The sequence below is a fragment of the Borostomias antarcticus genome, assembly GCF_949987555.1.
Source record: "Borostomias antarcticus genome assembly, chromosome: 8".
NCBI lineage: Eukaryota > Metazoa > Chordata > Actinopteri > Stomiiformes > Stomiidae > Borostomias > Borostomias antarcticus.
In genome coordinates this window covers 27,304,679-27,323,526 of record NC_140241.1, presented here as the reverse complement: position 1 = coordinate 27,323,526, position 18,848 = coordinate 27,304,679, and the positions used below count along the sequence as shown (strand labels likewise).

Here is an 18,848-nt window from a genome sequence, read left to right as displayed (position 1 = left end):
TATGTTTGAGATGGAGGAATCTGAAGTAGAATACTCAAGGCCAGCATGTACTGTAGAACCTGTATGGACGGATATGGTCTGATATCATCCAGGGCATGTGAGTGACTGCAAGCTTACCCTGGACTCCAGTTTCTGGAGCTGCTTCTTGCCACCCTTCATGGCCAGATTCTCAGCCTCATCCAGACGGAGCTGCAGGTCCTTGACTGTGACCTCCATGTTCTTCTTCATCCTCTCAAGATGAGCACTGGTGTCCTGCTCCTTCTTCAGCTCTTCAGCCATCATGGCAGCCTGGCATATTTGAAACAAGGTAGGTTAGTCTTTCATCCAATCATACATTTAGATTTGCTGCATATTGTCTGCGATGGCCAAGATGATTATGTTTACATTTCTTGTGACCTAGCAATCCACATGTTTCTAAAGGTTCCCTAGTCAGCATTGACCACACATGAGGACTTACATCAGTGATGGCCTTCTTGGCCTTCTCCTCTGCATTTCTGGCCTCCTGGATGATATCGTCCACCTCTCCCTGCACCTGAACCAGGTCACCTTCCAGCTTCTTCTTGCTGTTCAGAAGGCTAGTGTTCTGAAGGGGGCATGCTATATGATTACCTCATAATATCAACAGAAAATTATAATCACAACATCAGAATGATGGAAATAACAGACCTCACTGAAAGCAAATCAATCACAAATTGCCCATTTGTATACAGTATCATTTTGAGCCAGCTGTCTCAATTACTGTCTTGAAACTGCCTTGATAGGACTTGTGTTGACCAGTACCTGAGAGTGCAGCAGTCCCACACGCTCACTGGCATCGATCAGCTCAGTCTCAGCTATCTTCCGGCCTCTCTCTGTCTGCTCCAGAGCATCTCTCAGCTCTTCAATCTCAGCCACCATCAGACCATTCCTACGTTCCACCATGGCAGCCTGCTCCTTCATATCATCTGATCCACGAACAGCATCATCAAGCTGCAGCTGGCCATCCTGGGATTCACATTGACATGATTGCATTACAATTCTGCTTCTAATACTAATCAATATGTTTTAATGTCCATAAAAATGTCAAATGCGTACCTTGAACTGTCCTTGCATGTTCCTGAGCTGTTTCTGGGCCTCAGCAGCCTGCCTGTTGGCATGGCTCAGCTGGATCTCCATCTCATTCAGGTCTCCCTCCATCTTCTTCTTCACCCTCAGGGCATCGTTCCTGCTCCTGACCTCAGAGTCCAGAGTGCTCTGCATGGAGTCAATCACCCTCTGGCTGTTCCTCTTGATCTGTTCCATCTCCTCATCCTTCTCTGCCAACTTCCTGTCCACCTCACCCTTGATTTGATTCAGCTCAAGCTGCACGCGAAGAATCTTGGACTCCTCATGCTCCAGTGTTCCCTAGATAGATAAAAGAAAGCAAATACAGGCGTGTTAAAGTTTGAATCAAAACAACATATCTCGCAAACAATGACTTGTCAGACAACGCTTGAAAGACTAGCCCGATTGACTCCTGGAGTACTTGACAGTGGCTGGATTTCCTTTTTCCTATTTCTTATCCTTAATATTTGTTATTTTGTCCTCTGATATAATATATCATTATACCTCAGCCTCCTCCAAGGCAGTCTGGATCTCAGCCTTCTCAGTCTCCATAGTCTTCTTGGCCTTCTCCAGCTCATGGATGCTCTTACCAGTCTCTCCAATTTGCTCAGTCAGATCAGAAATCTCCTCTGTAAGCATAATAAAAGTTAAGTCTCACTCTAGCTTGTTTGTTGTTTGGAATGAATCAATAATGATCATTTCATATCAACAGTAATTCCATGTATTCCATATGAAAATGTGGGGTTACTCAAACTCTGCTTTTTAAGTGTATCATTGTGTTATAGGTCCAACTAAATGTTTGCTCACGCTGCAGGTTCTTGTTCTCTCTCTTCAGGGTCTCCAGGCCCTCCAGAGCCTCCTCATAGGAGTTCTTCATCTTGAAGAGCTCTGTGCTGAGAGAGCGAGCCTCCTTCTGAGCTCCTTCCAGCTCAGCCTGGCCCTCCTCATACTTCTGCTTCCACTCTGCCAGAACCTGCAGGGAATTATTGAGATGATCAGTTTTTCCTCCACTACAGTACAGTACAGTATGTTCTATCATCAAACCTTCAGTGTCTAATTTCAGAGTTTCTGTTTCTTCTCTCTATATTGTACCTTGTCAAAGTTCCTCTGCTTCTTGTCAAGGTTGGCTGCCAGACCGTTGGCCCTCTCCACATCAATCATGAGGTCCTCCACCTCTCCCTGCAGCCTCTGCTTGGTCTTCTCCAGTGAGGCACACTTGGAGTTCACAGCCTCAATCTGCTCCTCAGCCTCCTGCAGACGCTGAGCCAGCTTCTTCCTGTGGTTCAGTAAATAATTAGTTTTAGTAGGATTTAGGATCAAATGTAAACATTAACACAGATGTCTTACATACAGTATGAGCCTGAATAGTATATCAATTTTATTTTGGAAATTGATAGAAAATCGTAATCTCATCTATATGATCAGCATCAACAATACTTTTGTTAATATACTGTTGCACTCACTTGGCCTCCTCAAGCTCCTCAGTGCGCTGGATGGCATCAGTCTCGTACTTGGCCCTCCACTGAGCCACCTCTCCGTTGGCCTTGGACATGGCGCGTTGCAGCTCTGCCTTGGCCTCCTGCTCCTCCTCAAACTGCTCCCTCAGCAGGTCACAGTCATGTCTGGCAGACTGGACACCATGGGCCAGGGCATTCTTAGCCTTAGAGAGAGAGAGAGAGAGAGAATAAAGTTGTGCCCTTTCAATGCAGACACTCAATAGAAGATGCTGCTCAGTCTAAGAATATGTTCTCAGGAAACCCTAGAATCCTTTACCTTGACCTCCTCCTCAATCTGTCTCTTCAACTCATCCACTTGCTGGGTGAAAGCCTGCTTGCCTCTGGTCAGTTGAGACACCAAAGATTCCTTCTCCTCAAGCTGGCGGCCAAATTCACCTACAAGGCATAAGAAGTAGAATTAAAAATTGTTCTGCAGATTTGGCATCAGAAATTAAGGTATTTAAATATATGAGTATACATGAATATGAATATGGGTTAAGGAATAATTTGTTTTCTGCAAATGTACCATTTTCAGTCATGAGCCTGGCTCTCTGTGAGCCAATGTCGTTGATCTGGCGAAGGTTTTCGTCATTCTTAGACTTGACTTCACTCAGTTGGTCCTCAAGAGTACGACACATCTTCTCCAGATTGCCCTATTTTTGTGACATAGAAGTTTAGTAGTTTGTAAAAACAAATACATCAGATTGAATTTGTGACAAAACTATAGGTAGGGCTCATTGTAGAAACACACTTCCTTCTTACCTTAGCCTTGGCAACAGACTCCATGTTGGAAGAGAGGTCATCGATCTCCATCTTGAACTCGCTCTTCTCCTTCTCCAGCTTTTGCTTGACGCGCTGCAGGTTGTCGATCTGCTCACCGAGCTCAGCCACACTGTCAGCCTGCTTCTTCCTCAGAGCTGCAGCTGTGGCCTCGTGCTGCAGGGTTGACTCCTCAAGATCACGTCTCAGTTTCTGGAACTCAGCCTCACGCTTCTTGTTCATCTCAATCTGAGCAGCAGTGGCTCCTCCGGCCTCCTCCAACCTCTCACTGATCTCCTCAAGTTCCCTAGAGAGATCAGCCCTCTGCTTCTCCACCTTAGCCCTGGCAGCACGCTCAGCCTCAATCTCCTCCTCCAGCTCCTCAATGCGGGCCTACAACACATCGGGAAAGGATGGGGTTTAGTAGTGCTATCATGACACACGCACCTGGATAAAAATCTAAACAATTCACTTCACCTAGATTTACTAGAACAATGTACCTGGAGTTCCTTGATCTTCTTCTGCAGCTGAGCACTCATAGACTGTTCATCCTCAATCTTGCTAAGAAGTTGGCTGGTCTCAAAGTCCTTCCTAAGGAACAAATAGCAACAACATTATAACACAGGTTTATTTGATTTTTGATTTTAATGTTTGAAGTGAGGAGAGGGTCTGCCAAGACCAACTATTGATCTTACCTTGGTCTGTTGAATTTATTCATTCCCAAAATGTTGTTCTGCTTTTTTCAGTGTAATGGAGCTATTATCATTGTTAAAGCTGTCTGAACTTACTTCTTGATCTTCTCCTCAGACTGCTGCTTGTCATTCTCCAGGTCCATTATGGACTCCTGGGCCAGTTTGAAGTCTCCCTCCAGCTTTCTCTTTGTTCTCTCAAGGTCCATGCGGATTTTCTTCTCTTGCTCCAGAGAACCCTCAAGCTACATGATAAAACATATATTTGCTGTTGAAAAACTAAATACTGTAATATTGAGATCCTATACTTCCAGTATTTCTCGATCCTGGAAGTATATTTTTCAGGGACAAAAGCTCTTTGCCATAACGTTGGTCTATTCAAATCACAGCAGAGGAGAACATTTGAGTGTGCGACTTTCATCTTCTTCTTCTTTTTTTTCTTTTTTTTTTTAACTTTTTACAATATTGTGACAAATAAATGCCCATCCAAACAAATATTTGCATTAGAGCTAATGTCCTAATAAACCATTGTTTAAACAAAGGTGTGTACAGTATGTGTACTCACATCATCCACTTGCTGTTCCAGCTTGGTCTTGGCCTTAGTCAGAGTGTTGACTTTGTCCTCCTCTGCCTGCAGGTCATCCAGTGTCTGCTGATGGGCCTCTTGCAGGGCTTTCTTCTCCTTGGTCAGCTTGGCAAGACTCTCATCCTGAGATGCCATCTCCTCTGTCAGGTTCTTAACCTAAATATAGCAATAAGAAAATATATAGTGTGTTACTTTCAACAAAAGATGATTTATTGTTCTTTGTTTGTGCTCAGCTATTTTTCCTCAAAACCTCAGTTGAGAACCCTGACCTTGTTTTCAGTGGCATGTTTCTCCTTCTCCACTTTGGCCAGGGTGAGCTCCAGATCGTCAATATCTTTCTTCAGCTCAGAGCACTCATCCTCCAGCTTCCTCTTCTTGGCAGTCAGCTCAGCATTCATCTCCTCCTCATCCTCCAGTCTCTCAGTCGTCTCTTTGAGTTTGGCCTCCAGCTGGATCTTGCTCTTGATCAGACCCTCACACCTCTCCTCAGAATCATTCAGATTGTCTGATTCCTGGTTTCACAATAGGAGAACAATCAGCTTTAGTTCTATGCAGAATCCTTAGTGGATTTACAATGTTATGTGTACAGGGACAGTACATATTAATCAACAGCACACCTTAAAAACATGACTCTAAATATGTCAGTATTAGCTTAAAGCTCATTTTCAACTATTATTACCGTATTACCACCACCAAGATTCAGATTTTTTTTGAATATTTGAACTGAATCTGTGTAATGCATTGTTTGTGTGCACTGCACAGACCTCTAAAAAAGCCCCTTTGTGAATATTGCACCAGTGATAAATGTGAGAAAGCTGTGATTGTAGGTTCAAAATGATCAACTAACGCATTAAATTAAATAGAGTTGTTTCTCATCTTTATCACAAAAAAGACTATTCATGAAGCCATACAGTACCTCCCGATCCTTTGTTTAAAAATGTACAGTATGTTTCATGCCAAAACACCCAACGTCAACAGTAATCTGAACGAACAAAAAGTTGTCTTTGAGACTGTACTATGTGCATTTTTGTGTCATTTTATACCTGTTCTACTTTCTTTATACTTACAGATGCAACTTGGAGCTGCAGATCATTTTTCTCCTGCAGCAGGGACACCATCTTTTCCTCCAGCTCCTTCTTGCGAGCCTCAGTTTTGGTCAGGGTAGCTTTGCACTTCTCAAAGTCCTCCTTCATGTTGGCCAGCTCCTTCTCAGTCTCAGCACTCTTCAGCAGAGGCTTGATCTTGTAGTACACCTTCATCCATGGCCAATGTTTTACATTCATGAATGAGCGGATATTGTACTGAATGGTGAAGACGGATTCTCTGGTTCACAGGAGAGAGGAATATGATATTATAATATAGTTATTATCAAAAACAATAATAGGTTGCTTAGGTTTTAACTTCTATCCTGCATTGAAGAGGTGCTCTTCGTCCCTCACCTCCTCTCCATCATCTTCACAAACTCCGTCCTCATGAGGAATCCACGGCCGAGAGCCTGCATCATGGAGACCAGAGAAGCCAGCTTCTCATCTCTCATCTCCTCCAGGACACCCAGGAGACCAGCTTTGAAGAACACCTGGGTTAAGATAAGACAGTGATTAAGACCTGACGTGCAAGTTAGAATCTGTTAAATATGTTCCAAGAATTCTATTTGACCTCTGACCTTGGTGTGTCCAAACTTGTACTGCTCATGATCCACATCTATTGACCCAAGTAGTTTCTCAGCAGCCTTCTTGTTGTCAATGAACTGGCCCTCTGGGATGACACTGGCATTCAGTACCTTGTACCTGCACAGTGTGAGATGTTAAGATTTAACATGCAATAAGAATGGACAGTGAACATTTCAAGCACACTTGTTGGACAAGTGTCTAGGTTCTCCTAAATCTGTTATCTCAAATTATAATCTTTGATAGGGAAGGCTTGTAACTTTTATGAAAATGTACCTCTGCTTGAAGTCAGCATACAGGATTCTGCTGGGGAAGCCCTTTCTGCAGATCCTGATACCCTCCAGCACACCGTTACACCTCAGCTGGTGGATAACCAGGAAGTTCTCCATCATACCTGAAAACATGCAGTATTGAGTTAAATACTATCTATTGTATGTATGTATGTATATATATAAATATTATATATATATAAATATATAAAATAAATATTAGGGGTGTAACAATATATCGTGATGCAGAAACGTCACAATACGTATCGTCAAGGTGAAAACAATATTGCAATGTTTATTGTATATGTGAACGCTGGCTACACAACGCTGGTAACAAACACGTCTTTTGTCTAGGCCTATCCATGATATTACAATAGTTAACCTCTAAATTCACAAAGTGTAGTGGAGTAGAAATGTGGAGAAATGCACTAATGGTGTGAACAGCAGCGCTACTGCAACGTTTCACACCTGCACTTAGTGTATCGTATCGTATTGTTATCGTCAACCCAATATCGTGTATCGTATCGTATCGTGAGATTAGTGTATCGTTACAGCCCTAATATATATATATTTATATATATATAGATAGAAATATACATATACATATATACAATAATCTTCGGTTATTCAATAATAACCAAACAACATGTAATTTGAATACCTGGAGTCTTGGACTCATTGGGGATCAGACAGCGTACAAAGTGAGGGTGAGTGCTCCTCAGATTGGTCATCAGCTTGCCCAAGTTCTCCTGTATCGGGGAGACAGCATAATTTTCAGAGGTAAGTCATGAACCTGGATCATGTTCATTAGAAGAAATATAATATAATAAACTCACTCTGAACTGGGAGGACACAGTCTGCATAGAGCCTCCCTTCTTCTTGCCTCCTTTCTTGGCTCCAGCATCTGTAATGGATTAGTTAGAGGAGTGATAAACTATGTCATTCTTAATGTTGGCATGTCGTGTTTAGACACCTTACAACCTGTATGTATTATGGAAATTGTGAGTACACTCAGCTGCAAGGAATGCAAGAAGCATCTCCGTCATATTGATGATATTGATATTACCTTCAGCTGGGGCAGCAACATAAAGGAGACCCAGCAGTTTAACTGAGGACTTCTGGTAGAGCTGCAACACAGAGTCGTTCAGGGGGTCCTTGTTCTTGTCCAGCCAGCCACAGATGTTGTAGTCCACAGTGCCGGCATAGTGCACCAGGGAGAAGTGGGCCTCGGCTTTGCCTTTGGCGGGCTTGGGCTTCTGGAAAGCGTTGGTCTTTCCCATATGCTGGTCATACAGCTTGTTCTTGAAGGTAGTGTCTGAGGCCTTAGGGAACATGCACTCCTCTTCAAGGATGGAGAAGATGCCCATGGGCTTGTCAGGAAGGAAACACGTGATTAGTATATTTGCATATTTGTCTCATCATTCTTGACAAAACTCATCAGAATCTTGTATTCTACCGGCTCCATTGAACTGTGTTGTGGTGGTTTATTACCTCCACCCCAGCGACAGCACAGGATGAGAAGTTATGTTTTTCGTGGTGTGTTTTTGTTTGGTCGTTTGTTCGTCTGTTAGCAGGATTACGCAAAAACTATGAGACCGATTTTCACGAAACTCAGTGGAAGGGTGTAGCATGCGCCAACTTAGAACCCATTACATTTTTGAGCGGATCTGTATCACAGTCTACGGGCCGCCAAAACACGTACAGCCTTTCACCGCCATTCAAGAAAGGAAACACATTAGTACATTTGTCTTATGAATACATTCTGATTCATTGTTGACAACAGCCACCAGAATCTTGTATTCTACTAGCTCTATTGAACCATGCTGTGGTGGTCTATATTATATAGTGATCAGTTTATAGTGTAGTGAAGTGCTCTCAAACTGCCTACCTTCTCAATAAGCTCAATACAGGCGGCCAAGTCCATGCCGAAGTCAATGAACGCCCAGACGATGCCTTCCTTCTTGTACTCCTCTTGCTCCAGGACAAACATGGTGTGGTTGAAGAACTGTTGCAGTTTCTCGTTGGTGAAGTTGATGCACAGCTGCTCCATGCTGTTGTACTGTTGAGAACAATTTTGATAATGTTCATCTATTGTCACTGAGTATTATAACCACAAACCTGTATATTTTGTGATGATCTAATACTTACATCAAAGATCTCAAATCCAGCAATGTCGAGCACACCAATGAAGAAGTTTCTTGCTTGCTTGGTGTCCAACATCTGGTTGATACGGATGACCATCCACAAGAACATCCTCTCATAGATGGACTTGGCCAGAGCGCTCACGGAGTTACTCACCTGTGTGTCATCAATCAAGTTGGCATTACATGTTAGATATTGATATGACTCTCTAGTCAGTTATCAATCCTTCCACATACACAAATGAGAATTAATGTTGGACAAATGGTTGAATGCCCTTACCTGAGGCACAGTCTGACCCTTGGTCACAAACTCATTGCCGACCTTCACTCTGGGGTAACACAGAGCTTTCAGCATGTCAGCTGAGTTCAGACCCAGAAGGTATCCAATTTTATCAGCCACTGTGAAAATAGGACAGAAGGATCAGTAACAGGACTTGTTGCTTCCAATGTCACACACATAGTGACAACTTTGCTATTTTATTAAATTAAGAAAATGAGATGGGACAAAGTAGAATGCAAAAGAAAATGTCTTTCTAAGTCTGTCTATTTTTGAGTATGTGCTCACCCTCTGTGCCATCTGGCTCAGCCTGCTCCTCACGCTGCTTCTGCTTGAAATGCATGTTTCCGTGGTGCATGACAGCACCAGTCAGCTTGTAGATACCCATCTTCTCGTCATTGGTGAAACCCAGGATTTCAATGGCTTCCTGATTTTTTTCAAAACATGGTTTTCAAAGATTGGAATTCCCATCAACGATTTGTGTAAACACTGTAGTTGCATTTTGTGTGTGGTGTTCATCAAGTATAATGAAACTGCACTTATTAGTACTTTGTTCAAAATATATAATCATTCCTTTGTTGGTTTGTATAATAATATTGTACTGTAAAATGTAGTACTTCATTCAAAAGCAATTAGTAGACTGTACTGTATCTCCACTGAAATCACTCAATATATTCATAATAGTCTTTAAAATGTAAGTCTCACCAAACTTAAGCCCTATCTTTAGTTTAACCATTTGTTTGACTCACATCAGTGGCAACCAGCTCTTCCTTGTCATCGATACTGGCCACAGTGATCTGACCCTGGCTGATCATGGGGTAGTCATAGGGGTTGGTGGTGATGAGACACATCTCTGTGGAAACACATTGTTATTAAATCTCTCATTCCTTTTTTTCCTATGTGATATAGTTTAGGTGTATTTTGTAGTTCAGTGTGTTCCAAATTACTTTCAAAATTATGTCAGAAATTAAGATTTGGCTTCTAGCTTATAGGTTCCCCATGTGTGGGCGCCATTGTATGTATATACTGTACAGTACAACATTGACTTGTTTCTTCAACTAACCAGACTAATGTCTCTGCTTTATCTTACCAACAATATCAGGCTTGTGGTTGGTCATCATCTGGTAGAAGATGTGGTAGCCTCTCTCATCGGGCAGCTGGAAGGACACTCTGGATTTCTCCAGCAGATCTTACAAAGGGCAGTGGAGAAATATCAGTATGTGGTCTCCTATACAGAATGTATCAAGGCTAAATGCAGTATAAACATTGAGAAATTGTATATCCAACTTACAGGTCTCAATATCAGCACTAGCCAGTTTGCCACTTGTGGCAAAGTGAATCCTGATGAATTTACCCTAAAGAAGCGCATGAAGGTAAAAATTGTAATAGATGCGGTATAATCTAATAGCAGGTAGACACTGCAGTTGTTTCCCTGATACTTACAAAACGAGATGAGTTGTCATTCCTCACTGTCTTGGCATTACCATAAGCCTCCAGAAGAGGGTTGGCAGCAATGATCTGATCCTCAAGAGAGCCCTTTGAGAGGCAAAGGCAACTTGATCAGAAATACAAAGTCATGTCAATTCATTTCCACACTCATTGATTATTTAGTAGTTAAATGGAAATCATAATTATCTCAGAGTGAATCTAATTTTTGCGTCATCAATCAATTCCAATCACCTACCTGCATTTTGCCGGGTGTTGCATCCTTCTTCTTATCTCCTCCAGCCACTGCAATTGTTGCAAAGTACTGGATGACACGCTTGGTGTTGACAGTCTTTCCAGCACCGGATTCTCCACTGGTTAACATACAGATTTTTTTAAAATCATAATTCACTTACCAACTCTCAAACATACAAATGTACGATATTGTCAACAAACCAATCCATAATCCAGTTTGATAAAGAACTTACGTAATGAGGACAGACTGGTTCTCCCTATCTGCAAGCAAAACAAACAAATCATGGTCGTACTGTACTCACGAGTATTTGATAAAAAAATTGAAATTATGCATGTAGGCTACGTAATGCCTTTCACTAAGGTGCAAAATAATAGACGTTTTAAGATTGATTTCTTTCCTGTTAAGACTTTTTCTATGAGGAGTTCATATCTATTGTACATTAATCTTTACATTAATTAAACTTTGATTAAAATATGTTATGAATTGCGTGTTTTTTTCCCTGTTCCTTTTCCTCTGAAGCCCCAATCAATGTATGTATCTATTTATCCATACTGTCCCATGTACAGTGTGAGTTTTCTTACCAGTCAACATGTTCTGATAGGCGTTGTCAGAGACAGAGAAGATGTGAGGTGGAGCCTCCATACGCTTCTTTCCTCTGTATGCATTCACAACCTCCTGGTCGTACACGGGGAGCATTTTGTAGGGGTTCACCGTGGCACAGAACAGCCCGGAGTAGGTCTGGATTCAAAAGGTCATCAGGATTGGTTTCAGCAACGTTCTGTGGTTACTAGTACAGTATATGTGTATAAGAATTGGAGTGTTTGATGGTGTCTTGTGTTTGTAAGGCCTATATGAAGGTCTCTTACATAGATCATCCATGCTGCATAACGCTCTTTGAGGTTATACAGGACAGAAGCTTCATTGAGGTAGGTCATCATGGCCATGTCCTCAATCTTGTCGAACTTGGGGGGGTTCATCTGAGAGACATCGTCTTCTTTGAAGTCTTTAGTCTGAAAAGGTCAGCGACAGAGATCAACACTCAGACCAACTGGGCATGACAAAATGTTTATGGTTCAGAAGGGATGTTATTATCATCATCATCATCATCATCATCATCATCATCATCATCATCATGTCGTAATCATCCCCAAATGCTTCACAAGTACTTCCTTTCACACATCTATGACATTACAAAGAATATAGCCTACAGTATGTATTGCATACCAGAAATTAATATATACAGTAAGATCTCATTGATGATGTTGAAGCTAATTCAAAACCTTTGTGTCCTACTTACAGCATAAAAATATTATTTCAAACATCTATAAACTGGGGATGTTATTGACCTACCTCGTTAGTGTCAAGGACTTTGACAGTGACCTTTCCTCCATCCCGGCTGAGGATAGTACCCTTAAGGTACAACTCCTTAACATCCGTAACATAGCAGGCATTCTTGGCATCGAAGGGCCTGCTCTGGGCCTCAATCCTCTCCCTCTCAGGCTTACGGAGGTAAATGGCGGCCTTGCCATAAATGGCCATCTCCGCGTCCGTACTCATGGTTGCAGGTCACTGAGAGACAGAAAATAAAAACATCAAAAAATATTAGTCAACCAAATTGATTCACAACATTCTCTTCATTGCAGTAGAATTGTCAGAGAGAATCAAGTCATGGACAGTAAGAGATGCATATCTCACCTTCTCTTCTCCTCCCAGATGGTATTATATTCTTGGAGTCCTGCAAAACAGGAATGTTTCATTCATGCCCACACAGTTATCCCAACAACAATTAAAGGGCAATGCTCGTTTTTGACAACCTGGACCTTATTTACGACATATTATAAGAAGTTTGACTCACCGAGATCACTTTTGTGTAGTTCGGAGGCCTGTAGAAGAAATTTAAAATCCAGCGCGAGCCAGTATATCCATGTAATGACGGTGATCGGGGCACCGAGAATGCAGTTTCTCAAAATCTATTTTCGGCCGCTAAACGGTTGTTTTCATCAATCAGATTGGATGAATCGACAGTTGAGATTCCTCAACGTGAGGCATTGTTGTGGTTTTCAAATACGGGGTTTTGAGAAACTGCATTCTCGGTGCCCCGATCACCGCCATTACATGGATATACTGGCTCGCGCTGGATTTTAAATTTCTTCTACAGGCCTCCGAACTACACAAAAGTGATCTCGGTGAGTCAAACTTCTTATAATATGTCGTAAATAAGGTCCAGGTTGTCAAAAACGAGCATTGCCCTTTAAGCATTTTAGCAAACTACAAAAATGAGATAATGCTGAATAAATACTGTATCTTTTTTAAATGAATAAATTGTTCTCAGCTTTACCTATTCTAGTAAAATATCACAGAAATCGTACAAATAACTGTTCTTTAAATTTGGTTTAGTGCAAAGCCTGTATAACACCCATGGTAAAAGTGTTGGAGAACCTTACCACACAAGTTGAAGCTGTCTGTACTGGGATGCTGCTCCCATGCTCCCCTTATATCCAGCTGGAGGTGTCAGCTGACCAAAAGTTAATTATAGGCCACTCTGGTGAAGGCAAAGGATTGGAGGAGATGCTGACGGTGTACGACCATCTACGCTCTTTTTACTTGTGGGATATTTTCTCTCTGATTGATTGATTTATGTATAGTTTGTATTTATATTTATTGTGTGACTCCTTGCCTATAGGTTACATTTTTAAAATGTGAATATCACTGACTCACTATTCCAAGTGTGATAGTGTCACTTTAACAGGCTATTGCGAATGACAAAATCAATAGTTTTTAACCAGTAAAAACCAGGAAGCCTGCTCTTCTGAAGCTCTCGTAGGCCTACATTGCCATGCTTTTACTTCAGTGTTCTAAAGTACATCAATATTGTACTTGTATGTTTTGTAACGTGTGACCATAAAAATATTGTGCCCCATTAACCTCCACTTCTACAATAACATATGATGTGTTAAGCTGTATGTTAAAATTGTAGTTTGTTTATTGCATGGTCTGACCTAGTGTATGATCTGATCTGACCTAGTGTATTTTGAGCAGTAGGTATATTTTTCAATGAAATTGAACAATTTGAACAAATAATCTTAACATACACATGCACATGTTATAGTACATTAACTTGTGACCCAAAGAAAACATATTCAACAAGTTAATTCAAATCAACTTATTAAACTTATTTAAGTTGATCCTAAGAGAACATACAGTATTAAAAATGAATTCTGGAGGGTTTCCCATTCCCCACACCCACGACAAACATCCTACAGAATGACAGCTATTATTTTAAGTGTTCCCGCTGACATTAGTAATGAATCCTGGCTTGAGTTTTGTCCCAGGTCAGATAGCTTTTCAGTGATTCTCTGATGTTAACAGCTTTTAATGTTCTCTGGTGGCATGACTTATGCATGCCACTCAGTATATCTTTGATTGGTTGTGATTAGACAGAGGAGGATGAGGGACAAACTGAAGTCCATTCTGGACGACCCCACCCATCCCCTCTATGACGAGCTGTGGCAGATGAGGAGCAGCTTCAGGCACAGACTCACCCCAGGGGCAAAACTGAGCGGTTCAGACGCTCCTTTGTGCCAGTGGCCATCAGACTTTATAACAGTGCCTGGGCACTGAATGTGTGCATGTATGTATGTATGTATGTATGTATGTATGTATGTATGTATGTATGTATGCATACTGTATGTAAATATTTCTTGTTATCTAATCTATTGTGTATATTCTCTATGTATATTCTTTACTCTGTTGTACTTTTTCCCACTGCTGCTGTACTTCACTGCTGAAACACCCAATTTACCCCCATGGGGATTATTAAAGTATCTATCTATCTATCTATCTATCTATCTATCTATCTATCTATCTATCTATCAATCTATCTATTCAGATGATGACATGAGATAATGAGAAATCAATGTTTAGCAACATGTTTTTTGTCTTATAACATACTGTCGAAATGACAGATATTTCTCCAAAGTCTTTGTCTACAAACACCCTTTTAAGTATATGCCGGCCTTTATATCTGAACACACATGCAGCAACCATCCTAATCAGATACAGTATGGACTTAATTTGATTGGGAGCTTTACAACAGCCATAAAGTGAACTGCGTGTGATCGACAAGTAAAGCATCTTTGGGGTTATTTTTTGATATGTTAACAGTATACCAGCTAGGTACAGCATTGACACATTTACAGTATGTAGTGCATGCAAGCATGAATACACTGACACATAGTTTTATCACAAATGCACAACATGTTGCCTCTAATCTATTATAGGCCACATGGTGTAGGCCATCAAAAAGTCCCTGGCCTGAGTATCTAATTTGGGATTTCAGTTGTCACTAGTGGCGGGACTCATAAAACAACATTGGCCCCCCTTGAGAGACCAGAGAGGCCAAGAAAGGTCAGCTTTATTTTAAAAAGAGTTATAAGGGCAAATTAATGTTATATCTTCCATCAGTTATTCATTTGAGGACACAAAGGATCCCCTTAACACTACAAGTGGTTGGACGTTTATGTAATTGTGGATGACTTCATCAAAAATTAAGGTGGATTACACCAAGCTTTAACTGGGTTAACAATTTTGTTTCTCCCAAAGGGAAGATGCAATTCTGCAGGAATTTACTATTAAGTATAACAGTCAATGACATCACAAGAGGTGGATTAAAACAATAGGTGATTTATTACGTACCTTAATACATTCTCTACAATATGGCCATGGATAGTTTCTGTAGGACTAAAATACATGGAGCCATTATAGCACAATCTGGAATTCACAAATCACATATGGCCCTCCCTCCTAGAAATGAGTATCAAACCTAATCTGTAACTCATATGAGCTATGTACCAGAGGCTATAGCCTAATATGGACATTTACTTTAAAGGCCACCTCTCGCCACCCTGGAAGACATTAAAAAGGCAAGAGACAAAACCCCCGCAAAGCAGCTGGATCAGACTGTCTCACCCTCCATCCTAAAGTACTGTGCCAATCAGCTGTCTTCACAGACATTTTTAACACCTCACTGGAGACATGTCACGTACCAGCTGGCTTCAAGGCCTCTCATCCCCATCCCCCCAAAAAACAAGGATCACAGGACTAAATGACAAGAGACCTGTCGCCCTGACCTCTGTGGTCATGAAGACGTTTTGAACGCCTTGTACTTACCCACTGCAGTTCGCCTACAGAGCCAACAGGTCTGTGAACGATATGGGCGATTTTAGACCCTTTAAATTTCATCTTAGCACCCCAAAAACATTTTAAATCATTATGTGTATTTTTATTTTTATTTTCTGAAAAGTTAAAATGTAAAACAAATCGCAATGAGTCTGGTTTACCAGGCTAGGAGAGGACCCCCAGATTCCCCACTTATTTTGTCCTCCCAATGTTCAAATCAAACCTACACCACTGGTGGGGCAAAATGTTATTTCATGGGGCCCAATATCCCTGGCGGCGCCCCAGTTGTTCTGACAGAGAACATTTGGTCAAATGTGTCGAGACTCTCTCTCCCTCCTATCTTCTAACCAGGTCCAGTGGATGCCCCACTTTTACCAGCAGACCACCCTGAGTCCGATAGATACCCCTGTGTCTGCTGTGGATGTCGTAGCATTTAGTTAACACACACACACGTACACACAGACATACACCAGTCCACTTCCGGCTTTAGGCCTGGACCTGGGCCCAGTCCCCCTTCCCTTAACCCAGATCCATATCCTTTTCCTACCCCCGACCCCTGCCTCTACCTGGACCCAGGCACACTCACACACACACAGACATACACCAGTCCTGGGCTCAGATCCCCTTCCCCTCACCCTAACCCGGGTCCGTATCCTTTTCCTACCCCCTCCCTACCCCAACCCCTGCCTCTATCTGGGCCCAGGCACACTCACACACACACAGACATACACCAGTGTTTGCCATGTTTCTGCTATGATGTTTTTAGCCTCTCTTACTTTGAAAATGTAATTTCATGTAATTTATTGCTTTATAAATGTTCTTAGCCGTTAGACAAACATACTCCAGGAGCTTGCTCGATCGCCTTGTTGAGAGGGGTCAGGGAGTCCGGGTGATACTGTTTTTTTGCTTCCCTCTGGAATATGTAGGGGTGGGACGTATGCCCACCTCCCTTGTTCTCTGTAAAGCGCATTGTGTTGCCTCTGGGTATGAAATGCGCTATACAAATAAAGCTTTGATTGATTGTGACTTAGAAAAAGTGTCTGGTTTAGTTGCATGGTGTTAGCTGTTGTATGCTTGCTATATTAGAAATTTTTAGCTCTCACTCGCATTTCCAGTAAAAAAAACAAAAAAAAACAAACAAACAATGAGAACAACAGTGTTGCGGCAGAAGCTGTAGGGGGGTGGGGGGAGTTGGTAGGTAGGGGGGCCCTCTACACGTCCAGGCCCAGGGGCCCATTTTTTCATGATCTGTCTATGGCTTGGGGGCTCCAGCAGCGTTGGTTGAAGCTGACGTTTTGCGGATTGTGAGGTTTGGGGGGAGGGGAGGCAGCCCTGTGGCAGCTGTAGCTGCTCTCTCTGGGATCTCGGAGATTGGTCAAGGTCAAGGTCAACTTTATTTATAAAGCACGTTTAAAATCAACCGAAGTTGCACCAAAGTGCTGTACAATATATAAAATAAACTAAAACAAAAAACAGAATAAAGTGCACATAATCACAGAACAATAAAAGGACAGGACACAAAACAGGACAAGGGATGTAGGCTATCAGGCCTCAAAAGCCAGTGAAAACAAGTGCGTTTTAAGCTGAGACTTAAAGAGCCCTAGGTTCTGTGTGTGTCTAATGTGTGGAGGGAGGCTGTTCCAGAGCTTTGGGCCAGCCACTGCAAAAGCTCGGTCACCCTTGGTCTTAAGTCTCGATCTAGGGACTGTTAAAAGAGTCTCGGAGGAGGACCTCAGGGTTCTAGATGTCGCCCGAACTTGAATCAGTTCAGCCAGATAGTAGGGGGCCAAACCATGTAGAGCCTTAAAAATAAACATTAAGATTTAAAAATCAATCCTGAAGCGAACAGGAAGCAAGTGGAGGGATTGCTGTCCCCTGTTCCTGGGTAGGACAGACAGTCAGGAGAAGAGTGTTTATCCCTCTCTCTTTCTACGTCGTTCCCTCTATCCCTACTGTAGGTAGCACCTTCTCGTATCTCCTGACATGGTTGTACTCCAGGCCATTTTCCCCTCGCAGGTCTCTCTGCCTTCCTCCTGCTGGGGATCCCTGGTGGACTCAGGCCGCAGGTCCCAGCTGTGCTCCCCTCTTCTGGGGCCGTCTATAGGGGCATCTCTCCTGGACTCGACTCCCCGGGAATCCCTGAGGATCTCCCCGCAGTGAGCAGGAGGCTGCGGGGCCTGCTGAGGGGCCTGTTGGGGGGGCCATGGAGGCCGGGTAGCCAGCCAAGGGTCGGTGGGCCTGTCTGCAGTGTGGGGAGTGGGGACGGTGTTGAGGGGAGGAGCCCCTGGGCTGGGTAGTCAGGGCAGGGATTGTGGTGCCGATGAGTGATGGGGGCATGCCTGGGTCCTGATGTTCTGATGATGGTGCCCCTCTTACTGGCGTCGTCGATCGAAGCACCCCAGTCCTTGTCCGACTGCATGCGTGTGTGAGGCCAGAGAACCAAGGGGAGTCAAAGATTATACCTGGTCAGAATCAACATAATCTGCACCAGAAAAATACATCTACCAAGTAATGAGGCAAAGACACAAGTACACAGACAGACACACGCGCACACACACAAGCAAAGAATCACAGAGATAAGTATTAAATGAAAGGAGGAACTGACCTTGAATGTGCGCAGGTGTCCCAGGACTTGGCTCGTGTGATGGTCACGTTCCTCCTAGGTTTGCTCCCCAGGAATCTAGGATCAGATGCAAAGCACATAGTCCTAGAGCTCACCTGACCTTTTATCCACACAGTCAGGGTTATTACTTGTCTTTTCCTCAGTTATCTAAGGCTGTCTTGCTAATTAAACTACACTCCAACGCTAGTATGATGCCTGTTTAGTTGACGCATATAACTAGTATGATGCCTGGGTAGTTGACGCGTATAACTAGTATGATGCCTGTTTAGTTGACGTGTATAACTAGTATGAAGCCTAGTTAGTTAACACGTATAACTAGTATGAAGCTTGACGCGTATAACTAGTATGATGCCTGTTTAGTTGACGTGTATAACTAGTATGAAGCCTAGTTAGTTAACA

At 42.5% G+C, this 18,848-nt stretch overlaps 1 pseudogene across 1 annotated transcript; it reads right to left on the bottom strand.

Annotated features, from left to right (window-relative positions):
- Window positions 1–1,190: 1,190 nt before the first annotated feature.
- Window positions 1,191–12,205, bottom strand: LOC311312266 (myosin-13-like; annotated as a pseudogene). Its single transcript has 32 exons — window positions 11,999–12,205; window positions 11,515–11,658; window positions 11,230–11,386; window positions 10,881–10,908; window positions 10,652–10,766; window positions 10,411–10,503; window positions 10,259–10,322; window positions 10,058–10,156; window positions 9,717–9,820; window positions 9,256–9,394; window positions 8,971–9,089; window positions 8,698–8,847; window positions 8,438–8,608; window positions 7,616–7,919; window positions 7,386–7,453; window positions 7,211–7,298; window positions 6,557–6,674; window positions 6,277–6,400; window positions 6,053–6,189; window positions 5,681–5,936; window positions 4,883–5,125; window positions 4,593–4,769; window positions 4,127–4,272; window positions 3,839–3,929; window positions 3,342–3,731; window positions 3,106–3,232; window positions 2,857–2,975; window positions 2,547–2,743; window positions 2,176–2,359; window positions 1,891–2,056; window positions 1,588–1,712; window positions 1,191–1,383 (listed from the first exon to the last, which is right to left on the bottom strand). The product of its transcript is annotated as a myosin-13-like (transcript).
- Window positions 12,206–18,848: the final 6,643 nt, after the last annotated feature.